Source organism: Pinus tabuliformis, chromosome 4_2 (genome assembly GCF_031772625.1).
Source record: "Pinus tabuliformis cultivar Carrire ecotype Pingquan chromosome 4_2, CPIR1, whole genome shotgun sequence".
In the NCBI taxonomy this organism is placed as follows: Eukaryota; Viridiplantae; Streptophyta; class Pinopsida; order Pinales; family Pinaceae; genus Pinus; species Pinus tabuliformis.
In genome coordinates this window covers 178,679,736-178,706,139 of record NC_142304.1, presented here as the reverse complement: position 1 = coordinate 178,706,139, position 26,404 = coordinate 178,679,736, and the positions used below count along the sequence as shown (strand labels likewise).

The 26,404-nt window shown below is 34.0% G+C and overlaps 1 protein-coding gene across 1 annotated transcript in view; it reads left to right on the top strand.

The window, feature by feature from the left end:
- Positions 1-24,301, top strand: part of LOC149168746 (E3 ubiquitin-protein ligase UPL5-like) — a 161,348-nt gene extending 137,047 nt beyond the window's left edge. Inside the window, exon 4 of the mRNA XM_089428411.1 lies at positions 23,820-24,301. The gene's annotated coding sequence lies outside the window, so the exon portion shown is untranslated. The remainder of the gene's footprint in view (positions 1-23,819) is intronic.
- The last annotated feature ends 2,103 nt before the right edge of the window (positions 24,302-26,404 follow it).

Below are 26,404 nucleotides of genomic sequence, written 5' to 3'. Positions count from 1 at the left end.
GACTGCTTTCCCCTGTAGAATGTAGAGAACCTGCAGATCCATGTGCCTTCTCCTCGGGCTATGGAGTCTTTTGCTTAAAAAATCGCACTGACAACTTGAAAAGTAAAAGAAACTAGAGTTTTTACAATGGTAGTAATGAAATCTACTTCAACTTCTCAATACTGAATGTAATGTTTGAGAAACCTTCCATTTACATGATAAGTGTAATATAGCCCCTCAAGATTTTGTAGCACAAAAGTGTTGTTTCCCTTCACTTCAACAATTGCTAAAGGTCCAAACCATAGGTTGTCAAACTTGCCATGTTTTCCCTTTTCTTCTGTCCTGGAATCCCATCTTAGAACTAAATCACCTTCCTTGAAGTCCCTTTCCCTAGCTCTTTTGTCAAACATGCTCTTCTGCTTACTTTGATACTTTTTCAATTTGTTTTGAACTTCATCTTTGTTTTGATTTAGTTCAATAATCTGATTTATTCTCCTTGAAAAATCACCAGGTTCATCTGTTGAATCCTACAGGAATTTTAAAATAAGGAAGGCCAAATTGATAGGGAAGATTGCATCTTTCTCATAAACTAACTGGAAAGGAGATTTCCAGTAGATCTTTTTGGAGTAATTCTGTTTGCCCATATTGCATAAATTAAATGAGTGTCCCAACTCTTTTTATTATATGCTAGAGTCTTTTTGATTACCTTTACCGGACTTTTATTTGAGGATTTTGCAAGGCCATTACCTTGTGGGTAATATGGAGTTGAATGATGTAACAAAATCTGATATATCTGGTAAAACTCAATCATTTTAACACTAGAAAAAGCTGCTGCATTATCAGTGACAATTTGTGTTGGGAAACGAAATCTAGATAAGTTGTTCTCTTCAATAAATTTGATTACTACTGAATTAGTAGCATTTCTAACTGGAATTGCTTCCACCCATTTAGTGGAGTAGTCTGTTGCAGTGAGGATCCATTTACGCTGATTACTTGAAGTGGGATGAATCTCTCCAACAAAATCTAAGCCCCATTGGAGAAAAGGTTCTGGACTATTGATGGAACTAGTGGAAGAGCTGCTAATTTTTTCTTACTAGCGAACATTTGACAAGGAACACAACCTTTGACCTTTGCTCCTACTTGTAAGAACAATGTTGGCCAATAAAATCCTCCCCTTAATATCTTATATGTTGTTGCTCTCCAAGCATAATGTCCTCCACAAAATCCTGTATGAAACTGGTCAATGATTCCTTCAATTTCTGATTCTGTTAAAAATAATAACAAAATATTTAGTGGGTCTTTCCAGTACAAGTTTGCATTTATGATACAGTACTTGACTACTTTCAGTTTGAGAGTTTTACACTGGGTTTTGGAGAATGATGCTGGACATTTAAAATGGATCAAGAAATTTACAATGTCTTGGTACCAATTTGACAATAAAAATTTGTCATCAATGTATAAAGGGCGGATCTGATTTGAAGGTAAAGGTTTTTATGGATTCTTTTCTTCAGGATGAAGGGAAGGTTCTTGTGGATTCTCCCCTTCTGCAAGGACATAAGGTTCTTGTGTATTCTTTTTCTCTGAAGTTTGAGAAGGTTCTTGTGGATTCTTCCCTTGTATCTCTAAAACATAATGGATTTCGAGCACTTTACAATTGGATTCAACTAGAAGTTTAGCTAATCCTTGGCCTTTTACTAGCTTTGTAGTTTTGATAGTTAGGTCAAACTCCAGTATTTGAGTGATCCATCTACCTCACTTTCCATTAGTGTCTTATTGAGTTAAAACGATTTTCACAACACTGTTAGGAACATAAGCAGTAATAGGAGAATGTAGGATATACACCCTGAATGATTTCAGGGCTTGAATAAGGGCATAGGCTTGCTTCTCAATTATGTCATACTTAAGCTCAACATCTCTCATAACCTTACTGAAAAAGGCTATGGGTTGGTCATGGGAATCTTCATTATTTTGTAGTAGAACAAAAACAAGGGTTGTTTCTGAGGCAAAGGAAAAGACACTGAATGGTTTAGTGTAATCAGGTCTGGCCAAGGTGGGAGCTTCAGAGATAGCTTTCTTGATCTGATCAAATGCATGCCTGGAAGAGACAATCCATTTAACTTCATGATCTTTTCGGAGTATGTCAGTTATATCTTTTACAATCTCAGCGTAATTTGGGATGAATCTCCTTAAAAAATTAATCTTGCCTAGAAAAGCTTGAATCTCATTCTTGTTTCTAGGTAAGGTCAATATTTTAATGGCAGACACACGCTTGGGATCAATCACCACTCCTTTTTTTGAAATTATATGGCCCAATAATTTTCCTTCTTTGATAGCAAACATAGACTTTTTAGGATTCAATGATTTTCCAAATTTTCTACACCCGTCAAAAACTTTCATCAAGTGCTTTAGATGTTTCTGATCAAATTTAGAAAAAATAGTTATGTCATCAAGATAAATGACCACAAATTTATTTACCTGACCCACAAAATCTACGTCAATAGTAAGTCTAGTAAACGTTGTCTTCTCTCTGTCCGTTGAATCAAAATTTACCTGATTATAGCCTGAAAAACCTTCGAGCATAGAAACTATTTGTGCTCCTGAAACCATTTGAAGTAACTGATACATTTTGGGCAAAGGATAGTTATTCTTTAATGATGCTTTGTTCAAATTTCTAAAGTCCACACAAAGTTCGGTTTCTCCATTCTTCTTTCTAACAGGAACTAAATTTGCAACCCAATTAGAATATCTAAGAGGGAGAATGATCTGAGCATCTAGCATTTTCTTAATTTCTTTTTCTACAGTTGGTAGAAGAGTTGGATTGATTCTCCTAAGTGTCTGTTGATAAGGAATTGCTTCTGGCTTTAAAGGAATCTTACGCTGTATTAATGAAGTATCATAGGTTTTTAGATCTCCATAGGTCCATGCAAGAACATCCTTATAATTTTGAAGTAAATTAAGATATTGAGCTTTGATCTCAGGTTCTAGAGATGCATAGATTTTGATGTTTTTAATATCATCATTTGTTCCAATATTAATTTCTTCTATGTCATCTTGTGAAGAAATGGACTGAGGGTTTCAGAGGACATCATTTTGATCAAACAATTTTTCTAAAGGAATGAGGCCTTTGGGAATAAAATTGTTAGACAATTGAATAATGTCATGATCAACAATTTTTGAATTGAAATTTGAAGTATCATTTCCATTTGTATTTTCATTTATTTCTGTTCTATCTTCATCAATTTGTAGAACTGAAAATTCATCTATAACCTGCAGAAAAGATTTCAAATGTTCATCATCTTCAAATATCTGCCAGTGTTTTAGATTGTCTGGGATGGATGGTCTGTACTTGACTTGTATTTGATAGAGTACATTGGTCTGATCAGGAATTTTAAATGAACTAGCAGAAACAGCTAAGGCATCTGCATGAATATTTTGATTTCTTGGAATATAAGTCAAATTAAAAGCATCAAAGAAGTTTTCGACTGAATCCCAAACTTCATTTTGATAAGACCTAAGTCTAGGATGCTTAGTCTGGAAAATATTTCTCACTTGTTTGACAATAAGTTCTGAATCAGTAAAAACACTTAAGTTTTGAACCTTTAAGCTTTTGGCTAATTGCAGTCCCAAAAGGAAAGCTTCATATTCAGCCACATTATTTGTAACTTCGAAGTCGAGTTTGCATGATTGGGTGATATTTTCGTTTGGTGGTGAAATTAAAACTACCCCAGCTCCTGCTCCATCTTTTGTACAAGAACCATCAAAAAATAGTTTCCATACATCAATTTGATTTGGTATAGGACTTTCAATTACATCTTCTATTTTAACTTGAGTTTCATGTATTTGGTTTGAAGAGAGTTGAAAACAACCAAAACCCTGATCAATTGCGTAAATGGGATGGTTCCTTGGTTGGTATGTTTTGCAAACAGTGTGCACAAATATTACCTCTCTATATAACCTTAGTTATTCTCCCCCATAAACTTGAATAGTGGTATAAGACATATCCATCTGAAGAGTTCCCCCTAATTTGACACAACAAGACTTAGAAAGAAGCATTCCAATTTGGGAGGAATATCTGTGACAACTATATCAAACACTACACTTTCCACTGGAATTTGGGCAAGAGTGACTACTAAATCCTTAATCAATCCTAAGCAAGGCACCCTTTTAGAATCAAAGGTGTACAAGTCATGATAGGATCTAGTTATGTCAAGTTTCAAATGGTCCATGATAGTTTTGGCATGAGGTTATGTGATGCTCCAGAATCAAGCATACAATTATATAACATGGAATCATTTGTCTTAAGAGTTACATAGAAAGGAGGCATTATTTCATCTATCATATCTGAGCTAAGAGAAAAGACAACTGCTGGTTTTTCATCTTGCAGACTAATGATATCACTTTCAGCATCAACCGAGGTGTTTTGTATCCATTTGGAGATTTGATTTTTATACCTAGGGTTTTTGGAAAGCTCTAAAAGTGGAATTGAGATTTTAACTCTTTTTAACTCTTTTTCAACATTAAATGTAGTCAAAGCATTTTTATCATTCTGAGCAGTATCAGTTGATTGATTTAATGGTCGAATAAAAGTTGTTTGAGTTTCAACAACTTTGGTACGAGGTTCAATTATTGGAGTCTCTTTAGGAGGTCTTCCAGGGCCAGGTCTAGGCCTAAGATCATATCTCTTGTTCAACTCTGCGATTAAAAATTTAGAGAAGGCATGATATCTAGAAACCTGTGAGGATTCTTGATCTTCTTGAACCTGTTTTTGTTGTGAGAGAGGAATACTAACTGTTTGATTAGAAGAAGTATCCATGTTATTGATATCTTCAGTAATAGTCATAGTATTTTCATCAGGTTGCTGATCATCTATTAGTAAAGGAGTGGGACCCTGGTGATCATTACTAGGTCTCTGAAGAATTTGTAATTTTGGATTCCTTTTATACTGACCTTGATTTTGATTTTGGGGTCTAGTAATTGTTTGTTGAACTGTCCTCAGTTGAGTCTCAATCTTGGAAATTCTATTAGATAGATTTCTAAGAAGAGAAGTTATTTCATCTATTTTAGAATTTTCTGTTTTAGTCTTAGAAGAACTAGAGGAATTAGAGGCCTCTTGAATAGATTTGAGTTTTCTTTGGGCCTTTTCCTCTTTAGCTTTAAAGGAAGTCGAAGCAACCCTATTTGCTTCCACCTCTATAGCATTTGTTTGCATATTTTCAAGAGTTTTTGAAGTTCTCTCTCTTAGCATTACAACAAAATCATCGTCAAAGGCTTTAGAAAACCTAGACTTAGCTGCTGCTACAGGGGGTTTACAATCTGGGGGCATCTTATGATAAAGTTTATTGGACCTTTTGATAAAATCTGATATAATTTCACCAAAGTTTCTTTTAAGTTCTTCAAACTCAGTCAGAAAGTAAAGAGGATCTTTCTTTACACCCCATTGATTTTTAAATATGTTTGTAAGCTCTTCCCAATTTCTAATGGAATTTACAGGTAACTGCCTAAACCAGATTCTTACATTTCCTTCAAGTGAATGTACAAACAATCTCGTGTAAACATTTTCTTATTCGATATTCATGTTGTCTGTAAAGTCTAGAAAAGCTTGAAGATGATCCTTAGCTGAGGAACCAGTTTCTCCATTATACTTGGGAAGGTACTTCAAGTACCCAGTTGGGAATGCATTGAGGCTAGCAGGTAAGACTAACGCTGCATATCTAGCCTGTACAATAGGTCGGAATGCCATAGTAGAAGGTGGTGTATGAGGTGTTTGTGTAGATGAAGAACACGCAGATGAAGAAGATGTAGAAGAAGGTGATTGAGGGGGTGTGTGACTATGTGAAGGTGAAGAAGGAGGGGATCTCCTGAATAACTTTAAAGGAGTCTTAAGAACTAACTTTTGGACCTATGAATGAATACCCTCTTTTGTTTCAAAGAGTGGATTTGAATATACAATGAGGGTCTCTTCAGGTTGTTCAGAAGTAGAAGCTTCAGGTCGTTCAGAAGTGGAAGCTAATGAATAAGTGGTAGGGGATATGAAATCTATGGGTTTGTATTCAGGTAAATGAACAACCAAGTCAGACTCAGTTTTAGGTGATCCTGGTGGTAGTGGGGGTTTTTGACGCGTTTCAAAAGAATGAAAGAGGAAAGCTGAATTTAAATCAACTCCCCTATCTAATAGTTCAGAAACCCTAGGAGGTATTTGTGTCCAATCAGGATCGGATGGAATATTACTAAAATGATCAAATGATACTAAATCTTCAGACTGCAAGGCTGAAGGGGAAGAAGAAGATGGTTGATGTCTCCTTTTAAAATTGGCTTTTCTCAGAATTTTTTTTAGGGTCTGACAGAGGATTAACTAAGTCAGATTCCGAATGAGATCTGGTGTGCTCAAAAGGTGTCAGTTTGGGCTAGTGGAGTCGTCAGTTGAAGGATTTTAACCTTTCTAGACCTTTAATCACCTTAAAAGAATAGAATGAATATCGTTGCCCCGGGAAAACTTAATGAAATTTGAATCCTTGGCAACGATGCCAGATTGATGTTGTATCTCTGAGATGATAATGGTCATATGTCATGCCAGAGCATCTAAGATAATAGTTTTGGGGGTTTTGTTTTAATTTGGAGGACCAATGTATGAAACAGATGTAACACTGTAATGTCTAACCTTGTGAATAATATTAATATCAAAGCAGAGGGCTGCTATAAAATTTCACACAGTGATATAACTTGTATAGTGGCGAGTAGAAATAGAGAAATAATATGATTATCACAGTTTTCAAATTAAAAATTAAATAATCATAAGTATGAAAACCTTTAAACTATGTTTAGAAGGTTTAAGAGAATATGCTTAAGCTTACAAAAGACGTTGATGATTTATTGATTCAGAAGGAATTAATTAAACAAACAGTCCATTAATTCATTCTCTTTATACATTATCACTTCAAAAGCTTATAGGAATAGATTGAAACCCAACTATTCCTACCTAGTTATCTCTGTAAGACATAAGAATATGAAGAAAAACATAATGAGTAATACTGGAAAAACTTACAGGAAATACATCTGTGTAAAATAGAATTCAGAATCCTTTGCTTTGCATTAATGATCCAGAAAAGTCAAGTACATCAAATGTTTAAAAATGCTTCTTCAAGGTTGCAACCATTAATAACTCGTGAAGAGAGTTATTTATACAACAATAGAACTAAGAAAATATCCTAAACAATTTTTACAAAAATAGATTATTATAAAATCAAAATAAAGACTGCTAGTTGATTTGGCACTATTTTGATGCTGCGCTGTTGGTGACTATCGCTGAAAAAACTGAAAATTGTTGAAGCTGGTTGACTGTTCCTCCAAAAGCTGAATGCTGTTCGATTTTCACGTTGGATGTCATATTTACTTGTGACCTTTCATCTGATACACTTTCATCTGATACATTTTGACTTGTATATCTTTATATGTCTCCTCTGTTTAGTCCTTTACCATGAATGCTTTGTCACCTACTTTTACTTTTACCATTCACAGTAGATCACATCATCTGGTATCTTTTACTCTTATCCTGCATTTGTGTCTTCAGTAAAAGTGAATTTCACTAAATACCTGTTTGACTTCATGTGAAAATGTGATACGCTGTCGCTGATTTATCTATGTTTTAACAATTACTCTCTCTGTGTAAATGATTTCTTCTGCTTTGTGTATAATTGTCTTTTCCTTCTGAATAAAGCCTTTTGAGTAGATTTATTGGCGAATCTTGGAGTAAACAGGTGTTGGAACTAGTATCAAAACTGTTTATCAAAGCTTCTGACCTTCTAATCACCTGGAAAATAAAACAATTTATTAATAAAAGCACAGGTTGGCAGGGAGGTGATAATGTTTTCAAGGAACAAGAAACTCTGTGGACAGAGTCTGGAGCGTGTTCGGGAGGTAAGCAACAATGAAATTGGGTTGCAGATGCTCAGGGCAGCGCAAGAAGGCTTAGATGGATTTCAGTGAAAAAATGAGCGAAAAGAGTGAAAATGAAGGTCTTCGGCGTTTTAGTGGGTAACGACTAGAATTGGTGCGGAATTTCATAATGAAAATTGGATGGTTTAGGCCCACGCGGGGAGGTGGTATTAAGGTTCATCGCACTGCTTTTGGCAGTCGGGCGGTTTTTACATGAGAGCACGCGAGTTCACGTAAAGCAGCCACGTAATCGAAAGGTGCTTGAGCAAAGCCACGAATCTCCCGTGCTCTAGGGCGGGTAAAGCTCGGAAAAGAAATTAACGCGATATGGATGTGCGTCGTCAGCTCTGGGGGTGCAAGATCTAACCGCTGTTGCGTAGTGGAAATGCACGGAGGGAAATAGGGTGGAGATTAGCGGGGCCCGGGGGATAATTACAATGGATTTGTAATTAATTAATGAATAAAGCGGGTTAAAAATATAATGAACGGGTTTATGGAGTGGGACCAGGGTTAAATGCCACGGGGTTTGTTAACCACACCAAGGGGGTGGGTTAAAAGGTTTTATATATCAGGAAAATGTGAATATAGCGGAGGTTTGTTAAGTAATGCGGGGGGAACACAAAACTTAGAATATAGGGGTTTTATGGGTTTTTTAGGCGTATGGAAGAGTTAATTAAGTAATGCGGGGGGGGGAGAATTTAAACTTAGGACAAAGGGGGTTTTAGTGGGTTTACAAAGGGAAATGGTTTCACACTAGGGAAAATGGGTTTTTGGGTAGGAGAACGAGTTTGGAAGGTAATTTGCTAGGAAAATGTGTGAAACCAAAGGGTAAGGGTGAAAATGAAAAGAAAAGGGTATTTTCATAAGAAATGATGGGATAATGGGAAATTAGTAAGTATGTCGTGGGGGGGTGAAATGAAATGAGGGGAAGTTAATCAAATCAGCGAGTGAACATCTTTTCACTTTCCTAACTGCTCATGCACATTGAAACATTGGTTCAAGCGTGATAAATGTGTTTATGCTTTAACAACCTTGTATTTCTGCAACGTTTTTTCTACCTACCCTTTACTTATCCCATCATTTTTTACTTATTTTTCAGAGTGCATTTAAAGCTAGCAACCCAATATTTTTTTCATGAATAATCTACCTCTATACCTTATTCTCTCCATTGGCTCAGATTAAACTGTTGAGCCAATTTTATTTTCTACCTATGACAATCAATTTAAAACAAATTCAATTATGATTAATCTGTATAATTGGATTAAATAAACTAGTGTGGCATCTAAACAAACTGCACACAACTATTATTTTCAAAAGTGAATTAGAGTAAAAGTAGTGGCATTTAGATTTGCAACACTTTCATAGTTTATTGCTTTTTTGCTTTTCTCTCTAACCTAACATTTTATTTTTGCCTTCATTTTTAAGGGAATCTATTTTAACATTTTCTTTGATATGGATATATTTATCAAAATATTTCCTAAAATTTTTATTCAATATGCCTTTTGTCCATATCTTAGCTTAACATTTTTTTTTTTTGAAAAATATTTTCATTTTTCAGACTAATTTATTTTAACTTTCCAAAACCAAAAAATGCTACAACAGGTCGAAGTGGCAACAATGTTATTCAAATATGGAGAATTACTAATATATGAGAATCCATTAGAGACTTTTAGAAGCATCATGGGGTTCCAAGAGGGTTTTAGAACCCTAAACCTAGCTCCACTTTTAGCTATCAAAAACCTTGTAGCAGGGAAACAAGTTAACTTTTTGATTATTGAGGACCAAATTTTTCATAGTATGAGTAGAACTATGGAGGAGATACTAATAAAGTAGAGAGACAAAAGCACATTATACAGCACCGTAGAAGACCATAGTCTCCCATAGTTTTTTGGTAACCTTGGATAACTTTCTAATCTATATTGCATTGGATGACTTTCTAATCTATATTTTTATCCCCATTTTATAAAAATATGAAAGGTTTAGTCTTTCATTTATTGTTGGTCTCCTTGTGTTGGGTTTTCAAGGTAAAATTTGTCCATTATATGCCTTTGTTATTGGAGTTTTGTTTAATGTCACAATGATTAAAAATTCTAGTTGTGTATTTTATTTCGTGTTTAAAACACAAAAATTGCAAAATGATATTTGCGTAAACCGACATTGTTGGTTTGTATGTATGTTTTGGTAATTTGCCAATTGGAATATCTGTAAGGTAGTTTATAGATCACGAAAAATGAAATTACATTGTTTTATTATGGCATAAGATAGCCTTGAGCTTTGCAATAAAAACTTTACTTTGCATATAGGTCCTGCTATTCTTTTGAGATGACAACCTTCCTTTCCCTATAAGGTCCTTCCATTCTTGAGCTACTTATAGCGAAGGCCTTACTTGAGCTATACGAAAGGAATGGTTTACTTGAGCTACGTAAGGTACAATCACTTGAGTTCTAGGAACTGAGGCTTTTAAAAGGAATCAATACGATTGGTAAGAGTCATCCATTGGCATATGGTTGAATGACAAGTGGTAGGTGCTTAGCATGAAAAAATCGAGGTTTAAATCTTGTGCAACGCTTGCTGAGAGTTCTTGAATGAGGTGCTAAGAAAGAAATAAATATTGACTTTGCACCAAGATTTGTAAGAATTTAATTGTAAGGAGTTTAAACCAAAAATTTTACATGAAAATAAAGAGATAAATATTAACCATGCAGTAGGATGGGTAAGAATTGAATTGTACTGAATTTAAACCAAAAATTGCATTAGTATGAAATGCACAAAAATGGGATAAACCACATTTTGAACAATGTAAACTATCAAATGAGAACCACGAACTCAAAACGAGAACTGTAGGAAAAAAATCCCCAAAAAACATGAAAAACAACCCAAAAACAAGAAGTGTGTTTGCATGAACGAAGTTTTTTTTAAAGGATAAATTTTGAACATTTTTAAAAAATGATAGTAAAAACCAATTTTTTTGTGGAAAAAAGATGAAAAAACACACTGAAAACGAAAAGTGTTGATGGTTGAATAACACACACACACACACACATATATCTTGGGGTACAATTTCAAACATTTTTTGAGCAATGACGTTAAATATAAAATAATAGGATCAAAAAAGCTCAAAATTCCAACAATTTTCGAGCATGACGTTAATTATAAAATGTCATGTTTATGGAAAGAATTAAAATTCCAACAATTTTCATCCATGCCATTAAAGATAAAATATCATGACTCTAAAAACCCTAAAATTTTAACTGTTTTCAATTGTAGCATTAAAGATAAAATATCATGACTCAGAAAAATCTTAAAATTTTTACAAGTTTTCAACTATAGAATTAAAAAACCTTTAAGTTTTCAACATATCTCAACCATGACATTATGAATAAATTATGTGATTAAAAAAACCTTAAAAATGAACACTTAAATGAAATGGTTATTATTCAAAGAGTAGTTTTAATTTTAAAGGTGAAAAATATAACTCTTTTCAAATTTTAGTTTAAGACAACTTATCATATTGCAACAAAAACATAAAAATCAACCATCAAAATGAAGTATCCCTTTTAATAAGACATTAAAATTGCAACAATTTTTTTAACTATGGTATATCAAATGATAACAATAAATAATATCATCGCAACGTCACTGTATAATTTAAAAATTCAACATTAATTTCTAATATATATATATATTAAATTTTAGTCAAAGCATCAATACTTGTAAATTGAATGAAACATAATTTATTTCTTTAAGTTACTTTTGCATTGTGGATATTCTAAACAAATGAACTCATCATAATTAAAACATATAATTCAACAAACATAAAAATGACTCATAACTTCATGTAAAATCATATGGAAGTTTAAATATTTATTTCAAGTTACCATACAAACATCATTTACATAAAATGACTTAGACAATTATTCAAAAGCACTCATATATTCTAGCACACCATCAAAATCTACAACATTTTCAGATGAATCACTAGATGCAGATGAAGATGACCCATATTCTTCTCTTTCATCAACTAGTGCCCCATTTGAGTCAACATGCATGCCCACCATTTTAGGTTTCAAAAGTCTTCTAGATCTACGTACAACTGGGTTCAACATAATCCCATCTTAACACTGTTTCTTTTGGTAGTAACCTCTTCAGAATATTTATGGTCCTAAAGCGAAAAATTACTCTTTTTTAAATTGAAGTCATAAACAAGTATGTTAACATGAAAGGAAACTAAATAACTATCTTAGATCAAACTATCAATTTATGTTTTTCCATGTTTTGTTATTTACTTTCTTTGATCAAACTATCAATTCATAGAATAATTGAATAAAAGATCAGGTCAAGAAGGTGACTTCAAATTGGGTGATTGAATGTTCAACCTATGCAATCATTGAGTTTTACTTTTTCGTGCTTTTATATTTGCTTTTAGCATCCTCATTTAATTGCATTAACTGATATTCCTAGAGATCATTTTAAGAAATTGATTTAATCATATTTCAAGATTTTAATGGTTGAATATTTAATACATGCCATCACTGAGTTATTTTCTGTACACTTTACTTGATTTTCTAGGACATTAGAAGTTAAAGTATAAATAGTTGCTTACACATCATCTCAAGAAGGTAACACTTCATAATTGAATGCTAGAGTAATTAAGTATACATTAGTTGTTTTTTATTTCACAGGCTAGTTGAATTTCATTTTCATTATATGATTTGATAGATTAGATGAATTGGTTTTCGTTATTTTGTAGTTAGATTGATCTAAATTGAAAGACAATTTTTAGCACATATACAGTACATGCATGCTTCACAAGTTTACGAAACCCCCAAGTTGACAAATTAAATAACAAGCAATCACTTTGCCCCAACTCTTTGCAGAAAGAAAACAGAGAAAAATGAATCATAAACAACAAAACAACACTACAATTTGATAACAGAGTTCACCCCTCCTGGGCTACGTCTCCGGGTCCAACTTCCAATGTTGGGCCTCTTCAATTATATGCTCAAATATGAAATTACATTAGTTATAGTGCTCAAATAAATAGTGTCGCCAATGGATTCAAAATGCTCAAAAACCCTTAATTTAGGCTCTTCATGAGCTCAAAAGACTAAAAAATGAGCAAGATATGCTTCCTCGAACCAAGCGCTGCTATATGTTCTACAATTCTGCAAAAATTGGCTAACCATTCTACATATTTTTCCTTTCCGCTGACTACCAAGTGACAAATTCACCCAGCACCAGCGAGATTCCTACCAAAAAAGATGCAAAATGTCACCTCTTGAATTTTTCCAATAACCCCTTAAGTGCCAAATTTTCAGCCCCAACGAGTGGTCGTATGGCCCATATGGTCGGGGGCTGAGCATTAGCTCTGCTGCTCCAATCGTTGGTTACAGGGTTGGTTGGTGGCTGGGGGTCAGAGCTTATCCGCCCACCTCCTCCACTGTAGCCTCTTGTCGGTGGTCTTGTGGGCGTCACATAGAACTGGGGTCAGGGCCTAGTCCCCGCTCCTCCACCTTCCGCTCCTCCGCACTGGTCGTGTGGTGGCATATAAGACTAGGAGCTAGGGCTAACCACTCGACTCCTCTTCCCCCAACACACCATTACTCGTTTTCAAATAAAAACACCCACCATATTATGTTAAGAACCTTTTCGATAGTGCGCTGGTAATGCGTTGTGTTAGCTTGCCGGAGGTCTAGGGGTCGAACCCCACTGAGGCCCTTTTCCCTATTGCAATATTTTGGCGAACATGTATGTGCCACATGGCGACCTTCCATTCGGCCATGTGGTGGCCTACGATTGGCCACAAACAAAAAACACAAACTAATCAAATATCGCCAACCCTGCTTGTATGACCTTGCCACATGTCATCACGATATTGGTCCTTTTGACATCATACCTTGCATAGTTCGCCGATGACATCATCGTACAGACTGCTCAGTCAGTATCCCAATCAACTCTGTTGTTTGACTTTTTAGCTATTTGGAAAAAAATTCAGAACATCATAACTTTCTCATACGACATCGGATTGAGGCGATTCAAGCGGCGTTGGAAACATGATGACAAGCACTATGTTTTGGTGCTAGTTTCGAGCGATTTCAAGCTCTTAAATATTTGAACATTTTTCTGATCCCTTGGATCATTCCTCCCCAATGGAAGATTTTGGATCACCAAAAGTCTTATTTCAGTGAACAAGTGAGGGTACAACTCCCTCACTTTTCCAATCTTAATCCACCTAAATTTACTTGGATTAGTTCCTTTGAGCCCCACATGAAGATACTCCACGTTGCCTGTGTGTGAAGTTCTTATCCTCTTATAAAAAATAATATTTTGCCGCAATTCTTCTAATTATTCAGGAGAAAAGTCTTATATGGATGGAATTTGAACATTCTCTCCTTGATATTCAATCATAGGAGGCTCATATAATCTCAAGTTTTCCACATTCATGACAACATAAATTTGCATGTATGGTGGAAAATCTAATCAAAAAACATTATTACCAATCTTCTCTAAGATTTTAAAAGGACCATGTTTGATTGGCTTAAGCTTTTTACCTTGACCTTGAAGTCTTTCCTTGCTGATAAATAACCAAACTTGATCTCCCACTGGATATGGTCAACACGACGCTTGTCATGTCTCGCCTTGTACTTGGCTTGACTCTTCTCCAACTGTTCTTGTACCATCTGATGCACCAACTGAATCTGTTCAATGAAACACTTGGCTTTGTTTATATCACTATGTCCATCCACCACAACATATTTCCCAAAGATAAAATTTAAGGGAAATTTCGGTAAATATCCCAAACATGCTTCGAATGGAGATGTCTGAGTCGAAGAATGCTTGGCTCTACTATAGACATGCTAGATGTAATGTGAATGGTCATCCCAAAGTTTAGGATGCTTACTGCAGTATCCACGAAGGAGATGTACTACTATTCTGTTCACTACTTCTGTTTGACCATCGGTTTATGGATGAAATGTTGTGCTCTTCTTTAACTTGGTGTCCATGAGTTCCCATAAACTTAACCAAAATTTCCCGAAAAATTGAGAATATCGATAAAAAATAATAGGAGTGGGCAATCCAAATTGTACACATACATTTTGGAAGAACATCTTTGCGGTTTGTTCAACTATAACATGTTTCTTACATGACATCAACACACACATTTCGTTGAAATGATCCACAACAACATAAAGATAATCATGACCTGTCTTTGGCATTGGTAGTCCTCCTATAAAATCCATGGAAATGCTTTCCTAAGGACGAGAATGAATAGGAAGTGGAGTATACAAACCCAATTTACTATTGCTAGGTTTGCTAATATCACACATAGAACATCCTCTTACATATCATGAAACACTTTCATTCATGCGAGGCCAATAACAATACATCTGTAATTGTGCAATTGTTTTGCCTACACCAAAGTGACCAACAATAAGAAAAGTATGAGCTTCCCTTATGATGTTGACTCTTTCACCTTGTGGAACATATAACTTGCCAAGGTGATACAACAACTTGTTATGAACATGATAATCGAATTCTTCAACATGATTGCCTTGAATCCAAGTTGCATAAACATCTTTAAAATCATCATCTTGAGCATACTGTTCAATATGACTTTCTTGCATAATTGAGTTATGCTTAAGAATGAAAAACACATTAACAATAGGCCTTGGAAACGTATCAACAACTTTGCTGTATGTACCTTTCTTGCACTTGATTTCCAAATGGAATCGTTGTAGAAATCCCATCCACCTGAAGTGTCTAACTTGTTATAGCTTGGTTTGTGATTGTAAATATTGCAAAAGTTGATGGTCAATATAAATAATTATTTCCTTACCCATAAAATAAGGCTTCCATTTCTTCACGCTTTGTAGGCAGGCATACAAGACTTTATCATAATTTGGATAGTTAATTATTGCATTGGTGAAGGTTTCTAAATGATAACAAGTAGGCTTACCATGTTGCATCAAAACTGTTGCCATGGCATAATCACTTGCATCAATTTGAATCTCAAATGGATGCTTAAGATATGGAAATGCAAGGAATGGTGTTGTAATGATTTTCTCTTTCAATGTATCGAAGGATTTTTGATGCTTGCCTCCCCACTGAAAGGCTTAGTTCACACTTGTCATTTGCGATAGATGAGAAGTTCACAATAAAATTTCTCTAATATTTGGATGCTCCCAAAATGCTCCTAACCTCTGTTACATTAGTGGGATTAGGCCAATTCACAATGAATTCAACTTTTGAGGGATTAATCTTCCATTCAACTCTCTCCTCCACGCCCCCCACTCCCCAACAATATGAGCCAAATACACTAAATAGGTTTTCCCAAATTCACACTTAGACATATTCAAATACAATTTCTCTTTCTTTAAGACATCTAAAACTTGTTTCACATGCTTTACATGCTCTTCACGAGTCTCACTGAAAATCAAAATATCATCTTAGTAGACTATGAAAAAATTATCAAGGAATGGTTTCAACACATAATTCGTAACTCTCATGAGTGTTGTAGGTGCATTGCAAAACTCAAATGGCATAACTAACCATTCAAAAATACCTTGTTTTGTCTGGAAAGCAGTGTTCCAAATGTTACCTTCAACAACCCTGATCTGATGATAACCAGTTCTCAAATCTAACTTAGTGAAATAAACATCCTTTAATTGGTCCAACAAATTATCAATACGAGGAAGATGATAGTGATTCTTTATTATGATTTTGTTCAAAGCTCTAAAATCCACACAGATGTGCCATGTACCATCCTTGTTTGGAACCAAGACAATAGTATAAACACAAGGGGATGTACTTGGTATAGTGATCCCTTTGTCAAGAAACTATTGAATTTTCTACTTGATATATGCATTATCCAAAACTGACATTTTATACATGCCAATGTTTGGAAGAGGTGCATCCAGCTGTAATTGAATATCATGTTGTATATCTCTTTTACAAGGCAACCCTTCAAGTTCCTAAAACATCTTGTTATATGTGTTAACAAATTCAACCAAATCATGCTTGAGTTTTGAATCACATCCTTAGAAAGCTTCAAATTCAACACTATCGTTGGATTTGATCATCAACAATACAAAATCTTTACTAGCATTTACAAGCCTTTTCATTTAACCAACACTTACAAGAGACAAGTTCATCTTCTTGCGATGTGCTCTAACAATATACTCAATTCCATATTTAAAAAGATGATATTTGTTCTCATGACGATATAATATAGCTTTTTGGTCATACAATTATGGACTCCCTAAAATAATTCAACATATGTCAAAGTGGTACAAAATCAACTTTACCTCATCAATAAAGTTTGCAGTGATGGAAAATAAAAGTTTACATTTTCTTGTCACTTGCAATTTGACATTTTCACATACCCAACCCAAAGGGTAAGGTTTAGGATGACATATAGTTTCTAAGTTTAGTTTCTTGACAATTGCTTTAGAAATAAGGTTAACTTGGGATCCACTATCAAACAAGGTACCAACTCTAGTATGTTTTGTAATGACCTTAATATGGAAAAGCTCATTTTTTTTAATCATTTTGAGACTCAATAGGCTTACTAGAAGAACTAGTGTTTGCCATAGAATCTTTACCTTTCATTACCATGGCTGTGATTTTGGTCTCGTCACCTAAATAAAATCCTAGATCTTGTTGAGTTGTTGTAGTAGTGTTTTCTTTCCCCTTGTTGAACTTCTTTGGTCTCATTTCTAGATGTAGTTTCCAACAATGGTTTTCATCATGACCTTCTTTTGAACAATGTTTGCATGTGAATTTCTCTCCCTTTTTCTTGACTATAACATTCTTTTTTCCTTTGCCTTTAAACTTCCCATTTCCTTTGTCTCCAGATTTGAATGGCTTCTTGCTAGTCTCTTGAGGAACATTCTTCCCTATTGCTTCTAAATGAGATTCATGAACACATACTTCATTTAGATTGGTGGGATTAAACATAAGAATTATATGTCTCAAATAACTATGTAATCCACCTATGTAATTAAGGAGGGTGTCTTGTGAATATGAATCTACACCTAAGATTAAAGATCTTCTTCTAAATTCTTGTGTGTAACTTTGAACACTCTGAATTTTAGCTTTTCTAAAATTTTTCCAATCCATAATTTCTTTTTGCATGTAAGGTAATGGATAATTTTTTTTTCTTAATGTAGCTACAAAATCATTCCAAGAAGAGACATTTTTCCCACTTTTCTTCAAGTCCTCTTAAGTTTTTCCCTCCCACCAGATGAGAGCTGCACTTTCCAAACGAAGAGAAGCAAGTTGGATCTAGGTCACATCATTCTTAATCCTTTGAATCCTGCAATAAAAATCAACCTGATGAACCCAATTATCCAAATTTTCAACATTTACTTCCGCATTGTACATAGGTAATTCGAAATTGACATCAAGCTTTAAAAAAGGAGACTTAGCATGTCCTTTTGGAGATCTTGGAGGAATATGTGAAGGAGATGAAGATGGAGATGAGGATGGAGGAGATGGTGGAGGTGAAAAAGGAGGTGGAGGTGGAGGTGGAGGATTTCTACCATCACAACCATTACCTTTTGGTTGATTTGAACTCTCTCCATGCAACCTTTTTGTCCTATCTTCATATAAAACTTTCACCATTTTAGACATGTGATAGAAATCCTTTCTGAAAGCAAAATTTTGTCTAACAGACATGCGCCACGTGATGGCCTGTGATTGGCCACAAACAAAACACACCAACCAATCAAATCTCGCCAACATAGCTTATACGACCCTACCACATATTGACACAAGATTGGCCCATTTGAAATCATACCCTACACAACCAACTGATGGCATCATCGTACAGACTACCCTGTTAGCATCCCAGTCAACTCTATTGATCGACATTTTCGCTGTTTGGAAAAAACTTTAGAACATCATAACTTTCTCATACGATGTCGGATTGAGGCGATTCAAGTGACGTTGGAAATAAGATGACAAACAATATGATTTAGCGCTAGTTTTGAGCGATTTCGAGCACTTTCATTTTTGAGCATTTTTTGATCTCCTAGAACAAACCCCCTATAGAGGTTTACTAGTAGTTACATGTCAAGTGGGATGCTAGGTTCCTCTGGGATGCAAAAAAACCTATTCATTAAAAAAATTATATTTTTTACATTTATTAAAAGAAATAGATTTTTTTTTTTAAATATTTGTTTTTTTTTAATTTTGTGCTCGGGCCTGGCTCGCCCGTGACCTACCCGCCCCCCACTAGGTGAGGGGGGCTGATTCCGGGGATAAAACTTGGGTTGCCCACCCAAGGGGCCCAAGTGGCTTTTGTCCAGGGTAGGCGGGCCTTTGTGTAGCCTCACTCTCCTTGGGCAACGTCCATTCGGGCTCCTTGGGCGGGTTGCGGGCCTACGCGGGGGCGAGCTGCGTGCGGCACATGGGCCGTGGGTGAACCAAGTTCGATTCTAGGTAGGATTTCTTGCCTTGGCCAACGACCACTTGGGACCTGTAGGCGAAGGCGAGCTGCATGTGTGCAACTCATCCTTGTCTAACACTGTGGCCCACGGGCCCTAGGTGGGCTAAGTCCGATTCTGGGAGTTAGACTTGGTAGCCTCACCTGCCCTAGCTGTTGGCCTCTCAGGCTACCTGGGTGGGCTAATTACAATTATGGGAATAAGATTTGGCCCACCCAAGGCCCCCAGGCCGCGGGCTTGGGCAGGGTTAAATCACACGAAAGCAACTTGACCTTGCCTAGGCCAGCGTACCACGGGCCCTGGTTGGGCCAAGTTAGATTTTGGGAATAAAACTTGGCTTGCCCAATGCCTGTGGGCCGCACACAACTCTCCCTCACCTAGGCTCGCGACCCACGGGCCCTGGGCAGGCCATGTCTGATGTTGGGAATCAGACTTGGCCCGCTTAGGGGGATCGAGTGGTTGGTGGCTAGGGAAGAGTCAAGTTGCATGCACGTAGCTCGCCCCCTCCCGGTCTAGCTACCCATTGGCCTTGGGTCTGTGTGGGGGTGAGATGTGTGCGGACCATGAGCCCTAGGCGGGGGCGAGCTGCGTGCGGCCCACAAGGCTTGGGCGGGCCTGACTGATTCCAAGGATTTGACTTGGCACACCTTCCTAGGGCCCTTGGGTTGCAAGCTTGGGAGAGGGTGAGCTGCGTGCCTTGGGCAGGCGGACCAAGTCCAATTCGACCTGCAGTCCACAGTCCCTCGACAGGCAGCGGGCCTCGGCAAGGGCTAATTTTTTTTTATTGTTTTTTTTGTGAATTTTCATTTTAAAAGTTTAAAGTTAAATTTCAATTGTTTTTTAACAAAATTATTTTAATTGTTATATTTCTTACTATTTATTTATTTTTATTTAATACATTTGGAGTTTTTGATTTTGATTTTATTTATTTATTTTTAAATTAAATTATAATATATATATATATATATGGGTTTTTTTTGTTTAATTAAGATATGCGTTTTTTTCTAATTAACACACACACACACATGCACACACACACACACACACACATATTTGCAGGAAAATGACATCAAAGAATGTCTCTGTGAATATTTTGGAACAAGAGAAGCAATTACATCATCTAAAGTTGCAGTTGGATCCTCAAAGAATATTGCTGAATGAAATCGAATTGAGAGACATGGTAAAAGTCAAGCAAATGGCCCCTCAAATGAAATGAAGATTATTTAAGAATGGAAGACGACACGAGAAATAAATTATACAAAATTTACATGGCATGTTAAAGATAGTGAAAACAACGAAGGTGTGTACATATATCTATATGCTAGTATGATTTACAACGGTAGAAGTTATGAGATGCTGGGAAAATTACGAGACATATGTTTGGCTCTGAATACATAATATGTTTATGTATTCATATAATTGCCCGCATCACGTGATAAGATTAGATATCATTTGCATTGATGAAGTATGGCACATATGAATATTCTACAAAGTTGTGTGAACAAATCGTAAACGAAATTGCACAAAACAATGTAAATTTGCTTATTTATATTTATGTGTTTTGCATTATTGTGAGTATAATTATATTTTCTATAACTTAAGACATATTATATTTTGTTTGATAGGATTTTGCTGAGGGTATTTCAATTATGATGGGGGGAATTTACTTTATAGAGCAAGATATTATGAATGTGGTTCGCTGTTTCCATACAGAGACATAAGAAGATAGAGAAAAGAAGCAAAAACCAATACTTCATGAAGCTATAAGAGTACATATAGATGATCAACAACGAATTCATACTCTTCAATGAAGTTGAAGAGTATGTTTTCATTATTGAGAATGAGATTAGAACTGCCGTTGGAAAGGAGAAAAGCCATAAAAGACCAAAAATAAAAACGCCCAGGAATGTCTCTTCTAGTTATAATGAGGAGATTGCTTATCTAGAAGAAAACATGATAACTGATAGGAGGAATAAATCAAAAGTTGGTCATTCTAAAAAAAATCACGGGAAACAATGAAAATCATAGTGAAAGCTCAAAAGGTAGCAGGGAAATCATAACACTAGGTGCTGATTTAGAGCATGGAATTATTAAAACAAAAGAAAATGCCATTCGAAATCGGTTGATGAAGACAAGCTTAATTAAGGACGATCATATCAACTTAATGCCAACCAATTCTATAAGCCAAATGAAGGACACTCTAAATATCAAATTAGAAAGCCACACCACCCGCATGTTCATAAAATGAAAACATTGATAAAGTACAATCCATATGCACATGTGGTTGATTATTTGCTTCTTGTTGATCTAATTCAAGTTCCCAACAACTAAACATTTGACAAGTCAAGGTGTTTTGAATAAAAATCTTATGTATTCGGGGGGAACCATTATGTAGAGGCTAGAAGACAATTGATCATGGAATATCCCAGTAAACCACATTTTGAAACAGTGAAATGTATCATTTATGTTGGTTTAACAAATACAAAAGAAAAGTTATTGGCATGAGATCATCATACAAATAATGAATATAAGATGTCTATGAATTTCATCCAAAGGGTCAAATTTATTCATATTGAATTCGAAGAAAAAATGTGGTAGGGATAAGACAAATGTCAGTATAAGCTTTCAAAATGAATGTTGTATGGAAATAAGTTATCAAATTGAGGAAAATATCAATTCAAAATGTGGCAAAGCAAATTCATATATATTAAGAGGTGTGGATAACATATTCCAGTTGGCATTTAGAATTGGAGAGATATGATAATTGATCAATGGGATTTTCAACATGTGGGAGAACATTGCCATAAAAAACCAGAAGGTTAAAAAGTCTAAACCATTGATATGTACCAGTAGTAAATCAGGCCTTGAAATCAAACACCTTCCAGACAATATGACTATCACACCTTGGAGAACAATGCAAGGAGTGAAGGATGAGAAACTTTTCAAATCAATATTATCTCGTGTGAAGTGGGCTTTCTTGATTGTCTGGATATATTGAGTGTTCCGGCTTGTAGGGGTGAGTGAATATACTGGATAGAATCTATTTATTTGACTGGTTGGAAGCTTTCCGGGGTGGGTGAAACTAGGAGAAGATAGATTTATTTTGACTGGTTGGCGGCTTAACGCAGCTTTCCAGGGTGTGGTCAGGTGAATTATCATTAGACGAAATATGCGAGAAATTTCAAAATTAAGTATGTTGATTTTTTTTTTACTTATTTTTGAATTATAATTTTATTTTAAATATATCATATTAGTAGTATTTGTTATACATATTATTATATTAACATTTTTTACTTTATTTATTCAGTCACAAGGTTTATATGAAAATACAAAAACATATGGTTAAATTTTTGAATGAAGATAGTTGGGATAGTGTTGTACGCAACTACCCAGATTCAAATTCTACATCAACACTAAAATATTTTTATCTTGCATTTAAAAAGGTATATTGATTTATACAATCATTTTTATTCATATGTATACTATTTTTATTTTATTGCTTATACATATATATTTTTTTATTTCATTAAAGATGTCGAAGAAGGATGTAAATGGAGTATCAAATAGTTTCAAAACTTTTATTGAAAAAAATAAGTTGGAAGGGTTAAGAAAACATCTTAAGAATGTTGAACTTGATCCTAGTCTTAATCATTTCATTTGGAATGATCTCCAGAGTATCCAATATCAAATAATACAAAGTGATTGCGAAGACATTGCAAAACTCATACCTAAAAGAGACCATTCCCTAGTTATTGCAGATATTTTTCACTGTTTCAATTTCCCAAACATTGAACATGGTAGTGAGTCTTATACTTATCAAACTTTTAGTAAAATGGTTACAATATTTCAATGAGTCACAACATCACCATTTTTGATATTTGTGACATTTAATTCAAACACACAATTTGCAATGTTATTAACAAGCTTCAAGGGAAATACAAACTCAAGGATGCAACTTACATGGTAAGACATTGAAATTCTATGTTTGATTAATGTTAATTTTTTATTTATTTATGGACAACTTAATTGAACTTTTATTATTTCATGTTACAATGAAAAGTCAAATCTTATTGGTTGCAAATATCAACCAAATACAAGTTATTGTGAGTTCATTCATGTTGAATGTTGGACAAAAGATGATATCTATAAGCATATTCTTCTGAATCAGGTAGATGGAAAGAGTCATAGCCAAATACTCATTCATGATGCTGTTGTAAAAAAACTAACATATGAAGATATAGAAGAAAAATGAGAGATATTTAACATTTATAAAAAATCACAGACATTGATTAACTATAATTTAAATTTATGTTCAAATAAAGGAGATTGGGTTTTGGATTTATTTTGAGGTTCAGGTATGTTTTATTATGTAAAATTGAATTTCAATATTTCATTTTATTTTTTATTTTTGATGTGTTTATACTAATTTACTTAATTATTTCTTTTGTACTTGATGATTAGGTACAACACTAGCATGTTGCCTACAAAAATGAAGAAATTGCATTGTCATTGAAGAAATCTCACTTCAATGCAATTTTATTCATCAAAGAACTAATGCTATTCAATTTCTTCCATATGCAATGCAAGAAGTTGTTTTGAGGAAAGAGGATTTTAATGAATCACATGTGGCAAAAAAAACAAAAAAATTTCAACCACCGTTAGATAAAATGATTGGAAATTGATACTTTGGGAGATTTACAAACATCAAAGATCTATTAGAAGAGGAAAATGACCAAACTGAAGCAAAAAATATTATGGAAGAAGACAATAATGAAACATTAGAAGATGATGAACATGAATTATATGATATTATTGACTAAATTTAAGTTATGCTTGCAAATCAAGCTCATTTTTGAGAACTATTCGTTAGTTATACTTGTAATGTTTTGACTTTGAGATTTTATGAGAAGAATAAGTATTCAATTATTGTTGTTATATGTTTAGTATGTGTATTATATAATTTTCACTTTAATTTTTATGTGAAACATTATTTTTTGAAAAAAAATTGTGATTATTATTATTTTTGATATAAAATTCATAAAAACTGATATTTTTTAAAACTTTTTTAGTTATCTTTTTTTCCCATAAAAATAATTTATTTGACATGTCATTTTTAGCAAAAAAGTCTCAAAATGTGTATTTTTTTTGTTAAATGTTAAAAAATATTGTGTTTTTAGTGACAATTATTTGATGTTCATTGAAATATTAATTAACGATAGACAAATATATAGTAAATCACAACTTTAAAATATTGACCTCTTTTTTTTGCAAAAAAAAAATATTTCATTACAAAAAAAGAAAAAGAAAAAGAAAATACAAACCTGAAAAATACTTAAAAATAAATATGTCCAAGAAGAAGAAGATGATGATGATGATGATGAAAACTACTTCGAAAATTGTTAAATTTGAAAAATAATTATCCAGACTTAATACATTAGAAAGTTTAAAGTGTCAAAAATAAGCCTTCTAAAAAAGGGGGTTGATGCTGCATCAACACTTTTCAAAATCAACATGAAAATCACTGACATTTAAAAAAGAAATGTTCATACTTGATACGTAAGAAAATTTAAAGTGTCAAAAATATGTTAAAAAATGTGTATTCTGAATCAATGCTTTTCAAAATCGCATGCTTTTTTGCTACATCAAAAAAATAGGTATTGGGTACGGATCTTGTTTGGTAGTTTACATTGTTTTTGTAAATATATAGACAAAATGAATATAAAATGTAATAATTAATATAAATAATTTTATAATTCATATATTGAAACAAATAAAAGTAATATTTATTGTGGCAGACTCATTGTGCAAACAATAAATTCCTTACTCAACTTGGTTGACATTCCATGACAATTTACATTGCGAGCAAAAATTTCTATATCTCGATGTCAATAAATTTATTGGAGAAATTAATGTCTTGAAATGAATTAAACTCATAGCTATTGTGTTGGACTCAATGTGCAGTCAACAAATCTAGTAATCAACAAATCTAGTAATCAATTAATGGACATTCTGTCAAGATATACATTGCTACCCAAAATTTCATTTAGTATTTGATGTCAAGAAATTTATTGGAGGAATGACTTCTATAATTGTTGTTATATGGTGGTACATGTATCTTATGAGATTTTTGATTTGTTTTTTTAAAGAATTCACAATGTATTTCCATTGATTTGTTTTTTTAAAGAATTCACAATGTATTTCCATTGTTTGCTTAAAGCTTCAATGGATGTTCAAATCAGAGGTATTGGCATAAAAAAATGTATTTTGTTTTATTGTGTGTTGTTACTAATTAAGGTACTTTTGAAATATCTTTTATATTTCCCTTTTGAATTTCATGAAATTGAAACGTGGATTCTTATTCTACATTTATTTTTGGAACTCTAAGCTCCATTGGTCAAACATTACATTTTTTTGTTGATTTTTTTGAACCAATCTTATGTTTATATGTTGTATCTTCCAAAAATGTAGACATCTAACTATAAAGGAACAAAATGCAAGATGCGAAGTAGAAAAATCTATTGTTTTATTTATAAAAAAGCACACACCTATTTCTCTCAACACCATGTCAATAGTGTACTTGTACAAACTTGCTTGGTTTAAGACCATATTAATAAAATATAACAAACTTAAATCATACTTAATTATTAATGATATAGCCATTAATGGTGATGCTGTCCCTTCTTCATAGAATGTCATCTTGATTTATCTTTTACATGTTCTTTTGGCATTGCATCAAAGTCCAAACATGGATTCTTATTCTTCATTTCTTCTTAGCAACTCTAAGTCCAATTCATGAGAAATTTTGTCAAAGGATATTGAACCAATGTTGGTTTTACATGTTATAGCTTTAGAAGAGGTTGATGTTGAGACAATAAAGCAACAAAACACAAATTTTGTATGTTGAGACAATAAAGTAACAAAACACAAATTTTGTCAAAGCATATTGAACCAATCTTGCTTTTACATGTTATAGCTTTAGAAGAGGTAGATGTTGAGACAATAAAGCAACAAAACACAATATGCATAATAAACAAATTAAACATTTT